The 13,646-nt window shown below is 38.5% G+C and overlaps 1 protein-coding gene across 1 annotated transcript in view; it reads right to left on the bottom strand.

The window, feature by feature from the left end:
- The window catches only part of LOC124170484 (galactosylgalactosylxylosylprotein 3-beta-glucuronosyltransferase S-like), a 270,427-nt gene that overhangs the window by 256,083 nt on the left and 698 nt on the right, over positions 1 to 13,646 (bottom strand). The gene's annotated exons all lie outside the window — the stretch shown is intronic.

The raw sequence follows: 13,646 nt of genomic DNA, 5'->3' as shown, positions 1-13,646 counted from the left end.
GCCACCTAAAAGGCGTGTGGCAGGGGGTGTTAGGACACCAGCCGTTTACACATAAAAATGAAGTGCTCTGACGAAGTTGGAACTAGCGGTTATTAAAGTCCTTTATGGTTCGGGGAAAAACGCATTCCCATATCTATCCGCTCGGTAAAACATCTCTTAATTTTTCGCTTTTATCGAACCTGGAAATATAGCTAGTGTAGCTCTAATATTATGTTCTCTTAAAGATATCCATTCTCAATTGTTCAAGCAATCTAAGCCTAGCGCGCAGCCTCCGAGTCTCCAGCGGCTCCCAGCCTAATTCGCTTAACATCTGGGTAACGCTGTCTGTACGCCCCTAGCAGATTTTGACGAAACGCATATCCTTCCTTTGTATTTTATTCAGTTCGCGGATTCAGTCTTTCTGTACCAGATCGCATACGCTCGCTGCATATTCAAGGTGCGGTCGGACGATTATGAAGTAGCACCTTTCTTTTACTTTCTCATCCGAAAATCTTCCCACAATACGCATGACGAATCCTAATTCCTTCAGGACTATGCCGCAAATATTCCTTATAAGTGTTCCCCACGAGAGGTTCGAGGTTATCATAACTCCCAGGTATTTCACTTCGTCTGTTGCCTTTATGTCAACACCATCCACATCATAAACATGGTTATAGTTGGACGAATTCCGCAAGGAATGTACCGATATGCATTTGCTCAGATTAAGGTCGAGTCCCCACACTCCTTGCTCCACAAATCAACGTTGTTTACGTCCGATGATAGAATTTCATAGTCAGAGTAATCAGTAATTTCGCGATAGATGACAGCGTCGTCAGCAAATAAACGTATTTTACTGCTAATGCGGGAGCAGAGATCATTAATGTATATAATGAACAAAAGGGGGCCGATTACGCTTACTTTTGGAACACCTGACGTAATTTTTACTACATCAGAGCTGATTCCGTCAATAACTAATTTTTTCCTACGATCACTGAGAGAATCACTTACAAGAAACTGAGATAGGGAGCATAAAAACTTTTCTAAAAACTATGTCGGCGTGTATTTCTTTACTTACCATTAAAGTTTTACTACACAGGAAACAATTAGAGCCGTGAGAATTTTGCCCTGTAATCCCTCCAGTGCCTTTTCAAAGAAAGCGAGAGTTGACGATTTCGGATCCAGGTGTTTTGCCCAATGGAGAATAGTTTTCATTAATTCCATTCCACATTCACAATTCAACGAAAAATAATGACTCTTAAAAAATACGCTATCTCACCGCATTCATTTATGAGCAATGATTTACAGTTTTCTTTTTCACTCTTGAGTTAACGCCAGAGTTTATTTAATCCTTTTTGGGGAAAATGTCTCGATTTTATTCGTTGATAACAGATCTGACATCATATCATCCGATATCAAGCAAGCTATCGTCAGAAGCAATATCACTCATTCATTAAGCGCCCTCTTTCCAAAAACACTTTCCAACACACACTTACGCCGGGTTTCCTTCTGCTCATCGAATTCACTGCACCTATGATCTTCCGCAACTACGTTTTTTACCACATACTCACCTTCCACGCGGCCAATGCATCTTTGCACCGCTACCAATTCCAAATTCCAGAGCATCTGATCACGTTCGATCCCGGCTTAAAATCAAGATGAGTTTTTATCATCCCTTCCGATATTAAGTGAAAAAAATAACTTCAGATAAAACGCAGAGGATATTTATGTTTCTGAGGCTTGGAATGTTACAAAAGACACTTTAAAAAGACTGCCAGCACTTGATAAGTAATAAACTACTCCATATCTGCAATAATTGGATCTCCCTCCAGGAAATCTGCAATCGGCTAAAATCTACTATTGATCTCAATAAAAATATCTACAGGAACGTCTTATTTTGTTCCTCTATCCAAGAAAATTACTATTGAAAAATGATTTCGGTAATTGTGTCAGCGTTTGCGACAATATTAACGACTTCAATGCGTTAAATTTCATACGACCGCATTTGCTAGTATGCGTAAAATTTCTATGACTCTTGCATGCTGTATGTTGGTGATTGGTCACCCCCTGCCAAACACCCTAGAGGTGGCTCGCAGGGTATTATGTACATGAAGATGTAAAATTTCAAAAATATGATGTTGCGCCTTAGCCATGTTAGAATTCTGAAGTAAGAGATTCATTTAACAGCGGAACTAATGATTTAACTCACTATGATAGTCAAAATGAACTTGCAAAATACTGGAGACATTATATGCCGCCTTCCTTACCATGAAATATGTAGGTATATATTGTACTATTCCCAGAATGCACGGAAGTACGTCAGGCTCTAGTTTACAATAGCAAAGGGAAAGGAAGCGTAGATGACAGTACCACTGGAACGCCAACCTTCCCCCATTTCTAACCCCTCGCGATGAGCTCTCATTTTTCATTTGGGCTGTTCAAGAAAATAAATAAGTTAAATAACTGCTTGCTGGTTAAAATTATCTGAAAATATCAACGTATAATATCAATTCAAGGAAAGCACTATTATTAATACGAGACAATTTAGCCACTAACAAAATATTTTCTTTCTTACCTGTCATAGAATATGTATTCAAACAAGAAAATTTTGTGTTCATTACACCCTTACATTAATTACCCCTTAATAAAAAAATAAGTTAACTAAAACCTTTTCAGATGAAATGTTTTACCTGAATGACAACTTTTTAATAAATGATAAAATAAATGAGCTGGCCATTTTCAAATGCGGTTAAAATTGACCATTGCCATTCGTCTAAACTGGGATTTGGAAAACCAAATAACTTGTATATTATGAATACACTAATGGTGGGTAAGGAATCGCAATCAATGCCTTTCGTTTTCTTTGATGAAAGAAACTACCCTATTGTGGCCTCGGAACCCACCCAAGCCACAATCAACAGCAAGGACCTCTTCCGGACAATGGAGGAGAAGGACGCTAGCCAGCCTGCTCCATCACAGACATGACCCAGGCAACTACAGTCGAATTTCATTAAAATCGATTATAGGCAAGATACTTGAGCATTACGTCGTTAGCAATATCATGACTTTCTTGGACAGACATAACTCCCTCCATGACTGTCAGCACGGATTCCGAAAAGGTATATCATGCGAAACACAGTTCACGCTCTTTCTTCATTATGTTCTAAAATCTGGTGAATCGAAAAGACAAGTTGACGCATTATTTCTAGATTTTTAGAAAGCTTTCTACACGGCACCTCACAGCAAACTTTTATACAAATCACAGTCATGCAGATTAAACGAAACAGTGGGAAACTGGATACACGACTTTCTCAGTGATCGTAGGTAAACTGAACTTTGCTCAATGAAATCTGGAAAAAAAACTGTATTTCATTACGAGAGGTATTGTATATTTTATAACGAAAGTAGTGTTCGTAAAATGATATTTCCATTTTTTTATGGCTCTATGCTTTCATCAATGACTTTAGCATTTAAAACAGCATAGCGAAATACTTCAGATTCGTTTACATTTCCTTCAAATCACGTGGCCACAGTAAAATTTCCTTTACACATTTTATGAAAAACCCAAGTCATAATAGGGTGGTTTCCTATTATTTTTTTATTGCATAAATCGAAAGATTATTACTCCTGGAGTACGAATTTCACACATTTTGATTTTTAAATGACGATATCTATTTTTCGCGTTTAACACTAGAAATACCGGACTTGACACCCCTCCTATAACTACCAAATGGAGTCATTTTGACTCCTACCTTATAATTATTTATTTTTGCAGTGTATCTCCGCTTTGATTGATACTTCGCTCTAGTTTACCAATTTTGTTTATTATTGTAATATCTCAGACGTGGTTTTAACGAAAAATGATTTTTTAATGCGTGATCCGACAATATTGCTTTCAAATTCTTTTTTCTTGCATGTTACATTTTTTAATGGGATTAACATAAATGAAATGGATTAAACAGTAAACATTTTTTTTACAATATTTTATTGTCATCTTTGAATGATCAAAAGTATTACGTAAGCTATATGAAAGGCAAGAAGATAACTGAAGAGCGAGAAAATAGAGAAACAATAAAGCTTATAGAATAAAAAGACATTTATTACAGTTGGTAAGCCACACATTTGTCTAAGGTTCTTCACAGTTCAAGCATCGTCGTTCATTTACGGCGGTACTTTGTCCACACAAAGATTTTTGGCAGGTCATACAATTTCCAACTGATCGATTCTTTTTGCATTTTTGTTTTACCTGGCAAAATTTTGTTTGCAGAATCGCTTCAGATGAATCTGCGGCATTAGACATGCCATGCCTTTGTCTAGATCTAACATAAGGATCAGCTAATTCTGTGACGAGCTTTTTCAAAAACGCGTTGCGCGAAATGTTTTCAGAGGTAGTTTCCTTGTATACTACCCACGAATTTATACCGGCTAAGTCGAGAGTGTTTTCAAACGCATGGATAGGCCATCGCCGAGTAGATGTTCTTGTGGTATATTTGCGCGCCATTTGATCCACGACATCTACTCCGTATTTAGTTTCATTGTAAAACTTTACCGTTTCAGGAGTTTTTTAGTGAAATCAGATGCAACGTCGACATTGAGATGTAAGGAACTTAGAATTATGACATTCTTCTTAGGTTTACCTTGATATACAGTTAGAGTGAAATCATCGTTGTTTTTAAAAATTTTGGAGCTGTACAAGTTTTCTTTTAGTGATTTGATCTCTTTTGGCACTTCTCTTCTTTTTTTATTTATCGTTCCCACAATGCTAGTACCTTGGCGTTTTAGCTGTTCAGCGAGTTTTACTGAGGTGAAGTAATTATCTACGGTCACATTTCGCCCTTTTCTCAGAAATGGCTGCATTAATTTCAGTACTACGTGGTCAGCTAAACGGCAATCTGCATCACGTGAATTATCTTTTCCAACATAAGGGAAGCCATTTGCAAGATATTTGCTATTCTTGTCAACAGCTAGCCAATATTTATGGCCATATTTGTCCGGCTTAGAAGGAATATACTGAGTGAAAGGACACCTAGTTTTACTGGGGAAAAGTTGTTCATCAACCGTAATGTACGGACCAGGTTTGTAACAAGCAATGCAATTATCAATGAATCTATCCCACACAATTGAAAAAAGAGCAAATTTGTCAGTTTTGAGCCGCTGGGACCGATTAGACTTCTCATCAAATCTTAGATAATGCAAAATGTTTACAAAACGGTTCCTAGACATTGTCGTTTTACAAAACGGTACTCCCCACTCGTTTGACCAAATACTTGTAATAGAGTGATCATTCGTACCTGATATTCCGCGGGCGTAAAACATGGCTATAAATGCATCTAGCTCCTCATCAGAAAGAGTAAAATCTTCATCATTTTGCCTGCGAGCTTCTGCAATTGTACATCGCTTTATGTGAGTGAGTATAAACGAGTCAATAAATAATCGCCATGCACTCAAAGGACTATTATTTGCTACATTTCTCCTTGCATGTCCTGTAGGTCCCTGTGCTTCTCTAAGTATATTTTGGTTTGCACGCCTACCAGGTAAGTGTTCTCCAATCTTATGCGGTTCCCAACGAATTCCATCAGCTGACACAAGCGTTCCTGGAGAGTAATCATCGTCAACTGTGGTTGTATTTCCTCCATTGTCTCCACCGCCAAAGTCAATAGATGAAAATGCAATCTTGCGTCGTTTGGTTGATTGTTTCCTTTCCCGGCTTGGAGGATTTTCCTGAGGCAACGACGCCGCACGAGCGTGATCCGGGGTTGATGAGCTAGCAACATCTGGAAAAAACTGTATTGTTGCGCATTTGGTATCTTTGCTTAGTAAATCCGCATGAAAGGGGAAGGAAATGTAAATAACTGCTTACCTTCCACACTGGTTTCGTCTGAATCTTCAGAGTCACTGCAAATGTTTTGAGGAATGAAGTCTTCGTCACCGTCAGAGTCGAAATGATCTTCCGTTTCGCATTCCGATTCATCTTCCGGTATAGACTGCAAAATGGAAAGGATTTCTTCACACTTCAGCTTACTTCTTCTAGCCATTCTGGAAGTCAGGAAAAAATAAAGGCCCTACTGTACAGGAGTTTTGCCGTCCACTCTAGAGCTCACTGGATTGACTAATGCAGAGGGAAGAGCACGACTGTCCTGTGCGGCGCGCGGCAACCAGCGCTGGCAGGGCCGAACATAAAAGGACAACAACTTTGTTTCTTTCAATTTTTTTACTTTCCTGGTGCATTGTTATATCAATGGAAGGATACAAAGTTACTCTTTCAAGTTAGAAATTCGACGTAGTTGAGGCTGAAACAATGGGGCATGTTAGACATTGTTCAGCTCCAGCTATACTGACGGACGGCGAGAAGGGAGGGGTAATGGAGGAGAGGCCGACACGCCGGCTTGCAAACACACGAATTTGAAAATGATTCATATGGATGGCTCATTTACCACTTTGTAGCAAGGCAAAATAATATCAGGACATTCACATGGTCTGTAGTTCCATACACTGGCCCGTAAAGTTAGAAATACCTTCAAAGGCTCGCAAATATTCGCCATTAAGCATAAAAATTATATATTGAAACCATATATTGCTTTCAATTAATTATTTATATTAAAGGAAATAAATACTTGAAAAAAATATTATAATTTAGCAAATAGACTACCAAAATACATTTAGGAGTCAAAATGACTCCATTTGGTAGTTAAAGGTAAATTTTGAAAAATGTGCACTAATTTTTTTTTTAACAGATTTTATTGCATTACCTTATTTTGTTTCAAAAATTAATAAAAGTCATGGAATTTCAGGCCAGAATTCGGAAAATATTAGTTAGGGCAGAGAAATAAAATTCGCGAGGAGTCAAAATGACTCCATCGGTAGTTCTAGTGTTAAACGAGAAGTGAAAATTTTCAAGCGCGCGAAAACGCGACGCGTAAGTAGGAATGATGGGAAAACCCCGTGTGACGTCATTCTGGTTCCCCCTGCCGCTTTGTGAGGTGACCTTGGGGCGAGGCTTGAGCGCTGATACGACGCAGGCTGCTAGCAGGTAGCTGAGTACCCTGCTAGCTGGTAGCGCTTGGCTTAAATAAGGATTATTATTCCCCTATCAAGCGAAGGAAACTTTCCGACCTTAGGTATTTTTAATGTGTGATTATTAAGAGATGTTTCCCTGAGCTCTGTGCCTCATGCATCTCAGACGATGTAAAACTCCTATCTACTCGTATAGAAACTAGGTCCCTGTGACCTCACGTGAAGCGTAATCGCATGGGCGCCAATCTGGCCTTTTTCAAATGAGGTTAAAATTGACCGTTGCCATTCGTCTAAACTGGGATTTCTAAAACCAAATAATTTGTATATTATGAATACACTAATGGTGGGTAAGGAATCGCAATCATTGCATTTCGTTTTCTTTGATGAAGGAAACTACCCTATTGTGAATATTATTGCCTCTTCTTCCTTTATTTTTATTAAATACTTTCTTATGCTATGAATAATATTAATTTTTGAGTAAACACTTTTTTGTTTCTCTCGGTATGAAGTTGTCAGTCATGTTAGATACCGAATAATAAGAACATCAAAGTCATACTCGGAAATCTCGGATGTTAGTATGCGAACCCATTACCTACCCTTCCTGGTCTTTTTTATCTAAAAAATGTTCTCATTTAGATATTATATTTTAAATTAAAAGAAAATACTTTGTTTTTATAGCATATTTTTTCTCTCCAATAAAATATTCATCGTGATTATATGTCTTCAAGTTCTTTTATCGATGGAATTCTGTTTTAAACCGGCGAGTTAATGAATTTCGCCTCAAAATGAACGTCTTTTTCCAACTGTACTATCTTGAAAACTGCTACCTATTCTGCTTGTAAGATGTCAAGAAGGGTCAGCTCGTTTTGTATGAGATACGATGCCTTCCTTATTAGCTCTCTATCCTCCCTCTCATTTTCCATTGTATGTCATCACCTCGAGTCCCAAGTGTGTTTGGTTCGTCTCGCTAGTCCTAAGCTAAGGAACAATGTGCTTCGCTCTGCATTTCTTTATTTCTTCTTTCGTGGACAGTAATCAACGAAGATAAGAGTCCTTCAAAACTAGGGATGGGCGAAATTCCGCTGTAATCGATTAATCGTATCATATTATCGTCGCTTCCGAAGAATCGATTCAGAATAAAAATCGGGGTGGCATAATCGATTACTTTGAAAATCGGTAGAATCATATGATTCTACCGATTATGTACAGGCAACAACTCATACGATTATACCGATTCTATGTTGGATAATCGCGAGGATATCATACGATTTTTCAATTTAGAAAATCATTTGATCTTTTTTCTGTGCTGTATCGGTTGATGTATCAAATGATTTTTCAGAGGAAAATCGGAAGTAACTTCATATGATTCTTATTTCATTGGGAAAAGATATTCGAGGCATATTTCCACGAAGCCTTCCCATAATGATAGAAAAAAGGTTTACTGTGTGCCTTTGCGGCAGTTTATTTTAATGCAACAACGATCATGACCGAATATTTCACCAAAGAGTTAGCATTGACTCTTATGGGATTATCAATGTTTTGGTTAAAGTGGGCGTGGCTCTTCTAACCGAGCACCCCCAATTTGCCACGCTGCGCTCAACGATCGGAATCAGTGATGCCCCCTCCACTATATTTACCATATATTTGCAACCTCCTTGGGTATTTTTAAAGGTTAAACTTGTTGACACAGTAGCGTAACTATGGGGGGATTAGGGGATGTATCCCCCCAAAGCTTCAGAGAAATCAAAAAATTATTTAAAAATCTTCTCTGCATTTGATATATAATAACAGCATCTGCTTTAAGTTAAATTTTAAGTGCCAAAATGAAGTAAAATGCATTTTCAGTCATTATTTTTCGAACATTTTTTTCCTGAACTCCCCGTTTTCTGGGGGGAGGGTTAGCCCCCTCATCCCCGCCCCCACATCCCCGCAAAACATTTCCCTAGTTACGCCACTGTGTTTACGAGTATATGAAATAACTTTACTAAAGGGATCGTTATAGGAGGAGGATTCTGGAATACCAACATACCAAATTTCTATTTTTATTTAAGGTAATTTTAAGTTGCACATTTTTTGCTGTTCATTTAAAGTTGTACATTAAGTTGTGTGTACGATTAAAGTTTCTGTCACTCATAATAGGTATATATATTCAGTGCGGAGGTTTTCGGGGTTACCACCGCGTAGATCCATCTCTGCAGACGACAGTTTCGCCGGCATTGCAGCAGGCTTCTTCAGGTCAATGAAGTGGAGATCCGTTCAGTTCAAGTTCAAAATACGTTTATTCACGAGCAAAACAGATACATAGAATTTGAAATAACAACAACAATAACAAAATCTCGTGAAGCTGCTCTAGGTTTTCGCCTCTTCTGCAGCGTTACTGGGAATGAATCACTGGTACGGGAGTGGCATTGGCCTGGCATTTGCCCTAAGGAGGTGGGAAGCCCGTAAAACCACCAAGAGGCCACCACGGTTCAATAAACCATATACAATAAACTCAAAAACGGTAGTCACCAACGTGCCAAGGTAAATTACGGTGGTAACATAACAATATATAGACTCTGAATAATCTCTGCAACAGTAATAGATCCGTGGTATCGCCTGTCTCTTTTACACCGAACAAAAACGTCTTCCCTTCTTAGACGTCCCGGTCGAAAGGAGGAATAACGGCACACTGGGTCACGCGGTGTTCCGGAAGAATAATCACACGGATCGCTACCTAAACGCTTCGTCGCATCATCGCAACCAACAGAAGATATCAGTAATAAGAACCCTGCTAAGAGAGCCATAACGTTATCGGACGCCTCCTTCCTGGAGAATGTGATGAAACACATACGCAATGCTTTACAGGGCAACGGATTCAACAAAAACGTCATCCTCAAAGAGGAAAAGAAGATTGACGAGGCCCTAAAAAGGACCGTAGATCCTGCTCTAGGAGATATGGAAAAACCTACGGCTTTCACCTTCCTACCGTACGTTGGAGGGACGAGTGAAAAGATAGCATAGCTCTCGAAGCATGGCATAGTGACAAGGTTCACCTGTCCTGCAAAACCTCCTGCTTCCTGAGCAAAGTCAAGGATAAAGTCCCCGCAGAATATCATTGTGGGGTGTACCGAGTCAATTGCACCTGTAGCAGAACGTATATCGGACAAACTTGCAAGGTGCGGCTCCAAGAACACCAAAGAGCCACGAGGAATACTGCGCCTCTCGGCCATAGCTGAGCACACATGGAGTGGGCCGAATCACAATCCTGACTATGACAATGCAAAAGTCATTGCCAATGAAAAGAGATACTTCCCTCGGATCATTAGGGAAGCTATAGAGATAATGACGACACCGAACAACCTCAATTTGGAGGACGGATACCAGCTCCCTAATGGAGAAGAGATCTCAAGAGTAAACCCGGAGAGACAGGACAGAGCCGGGAGGTGCGGACCAATGAGAAGCCACCCGGGCCTCCTGAACCAGCCAATGAGAAGACACCGTCTGCAGAGATGAATCTACGCGGTAGTAACCCCGAAAACCTCCACGCTGAATCGTCACCACACCGCGAAAGCCTACACAATGATAGGTGTTTGTATGACCACCTACCCTCAGTTCATACTGTGAAGTCACATCATTGACCCATCAATGACTTTTTAAGGGAGCCATTACGAATTTTCCTTATCACTAGCAATTCAAATGCACTGCGATATAATTGCAATATAAGAATATAGCCACCGGTACTTGATTCTCACGCGATTAGAGATTTATTAAATGCCGCCGATTTTTTCAAGTGAAGATCGAGCTTAAATAATCGATTTAACGATTAAATCGACACACCACAATCGATTACACGATTGAAATAATCGGCACTCAATAGTCGATTACCATCGAACATCGATTATTTTCACACATCACTATTCTAAACCATCAGCGTTTACTAGGGCCCCTTCCAGATATTCTCTTGATAGATTTTCGAAACCACGCGTTTCAGTCCACTTGCTATCCATTCATGCTATGCGGTGTTCTTTCAGGCAGAGAGTTCTAATTCTCGTCGGGCGTACTCCCTGAGCGTGGTAATTTTTATAATTGGGGAACCGTACTATGGCTTCAAAAAGTAGAAAAAGATTACAAGATTTTCCAATTGACGAAGTATTGAAGAATTACTAGCAATTGATTCAGACGAGAGTGTAAGTTCGGGAGGCGATGGAGAAAATTATATCAACGAACACTGATATTGAAGCAATGCGGCTGAAACACTGCTATATCAAGGACGCTGTGTTTGAATGGACAATTTTTAATAGTTCTCCTGCTCTTTGAAAACTACTGAAAAGCAAATACAAGACTGACTGTGTTGAGACGTTGAGGTTGAACCGAAAGGATGTACCAAAATAGGTGAAGGAGATGAAACTGTACAGGGATGAAATATGTGGAAAACATTCTGGGCCTGTTTTTTTCTCAAATGGAGGGCAAAAAATTGTATTCATGATCTCCGCATTCCACAATGAGGAAATGGGAATAATGTATACAGGCCAAAAAGAGACTCGAAAGTCTGTTTGTTTGATAGATTATAATAAATTCTTGGGTGGGGTGGATCTCAAGGACCTATCATTGAATTCGTTCCTAATTGAAAGAAAACGTCATAATAAGTGGTGTAAGAAGTAATTCAGGAAACCAAAGAATGCCGCAGTCCTAAATTCATACGTTATTCACTAGGAAAACATGCATAAAAAGTTGGCCCTCTTATAATTCTGTGTGCAGCTGGTCGAGGTAATATTTTTGAAAAATGCAACTCCGTGCGGACAGTTTGTACAAGGTCGTCACTCCATTGACAATTTAGAGCCAAGACTCACAGAAAGACAATTCCTAAGGAGATTCCTTCAGCTGGGAAGAAATGAAAACACGTAAAGAGCTGTGCCATTTGTACCAAACATGGGAAAAGATGAAATGAACATGGAAAAAAAGAAGGTGTGGGCTTATGCTTGCACTGTTTCGAAACATGTCACACACAGCAGACTTACAATGGTAAAATCATTTGAATTTTTCCATATTGACGTTTGAAAGAACAGGACCTAAGTGACTTGATTTGGTAATAATAGAACGAAGTCAAAGACATTTATGAAGTCATGAATTTACAAGTAGGCGAGACGGGTAATATTATCGAAAATATCCAATCAATTATGGAATTTTTAACCGTTTATCACTAAACTATATCATGTAATCATTTTAAATTAATGCATGGCATGCTAAAGTTCTCGCTGGTTAATGAAAACAAAATTTAAAATTTTGAAAACTGAAAATTTATCCACTGTGTTCTGAGGGCGAGATACATAATATAATAAGCATTTATTCAAATTTTTTGAAAAATTATCTCATGGTAACTCATTATTTTACGCGAGTTTACGAAAATTTTCAACGATACTGATCGTATATCATGAAATGTATAAGTTATTGAAAGATGGCATGTCAAAAAGGCGAAGTCATTTAAATCTCATTCGGCCGCTGGGATGGGATTTAATTAAATGCTTGCCGCGTTTGAGACGTTAAGCGTTGATTATTTTTCCTGCTATAATAACCTTAGAAAATTTATCCAGCAAAAATTGGACTATTTTCTAAAATGATATTTTTCAGTACTTACTTCTACGACAAATATATCTTGGATTATACTTGCATATGTGTAAAGTATCACCCAACGGCACTTGCAATCCTGCTTATAATTTGCACCCTAGGAGAAAATGATGGCGCTATTTCGAATATCGCATGTCACCTCGACAGAAAGACGAATGATAATTGAAATAACTATTTTCCTCTTCCTGCATGATATATCTTTCGAGGTTAGAGAGGGTATTTAGCAAAATGTCACTAAATTGTGTTGGGGATGTTACAATTGAAAAGGACAACTAAAATTGGCTTTCCTTTGAATTTAATTTGCATTTATTTTGCTGACCAAAATTCCATTTAATCAAAAAGTCCATTACTGAATCTTGTGACCGACATTTAATCATCAGCCACTCATTCTAACTTCAGTCACCATATTTTCTCCAGAAACACATGATAGCGACAGGTAACTTCATTTCAGAAACATGCAGACCATTATTTAAGGGGCCAGAAATCTCTCAAAAAATCTCTTCGCAGGCTAGTGAAAAATTCCTGAGAGGAAAAATCATTCGCCCTGAACGGGATTCTAACCGAGATCCCTCGATTTGTGGCATAGTTATTTAGCTTAAATGGCTGAAGTCTAATAAAAACTTATGTTAATTAAACTTTTTTAAATCCGAAAATTATTTTAACTACATTATTAAAGCAAAAATTATCTCTTACACCAATCACATTATATTTGCGATTATTTTCTTAATACCTCTGTGGATTTCTCTGCAGTAAAGTTTTGTCTACATTCCCTTTTTAGAAAATTTTGTTTTATGTTACTAGTTAATTCATTGAGTATTAATAAAATCAATGATTTTAGCAGCAGTTTGTTGTGATTGGTGTTCAGATCAATATGTAATTAAAATTTATATTATAAGCTATAACAGGATATGGCACTCTCTTATTTTGTATTTGCATCAAAACGCATGCACTTGCTCCAAATTTGAACGCAGGACTACCTGTAGAATCATGGATGGCTAACGCAGTAATGACATCACGTGATTAGCCTCTGGTAGCCTTTGGCAGAGCGT

The sequence above is a fragment of the Ischnura elegans genome, chromosome X (assembly GCF_921293095.1).
Source record: "Ischnura elegans chromosome X, ioIscEleg1.1, whole genome shotgun sequence".
Taxonomy (NCBI): domain Eukaryota; kingdom Metazoa; phylum Arthropoda; class Insecta; order Odonata; family Coenagrionidae; genus Ischnura; species Ischnura elegans.
Note: the sequence above shows the minus strand (reverse complement) of the source record. Positions and strands in the feature narration are given on the sequence as shown.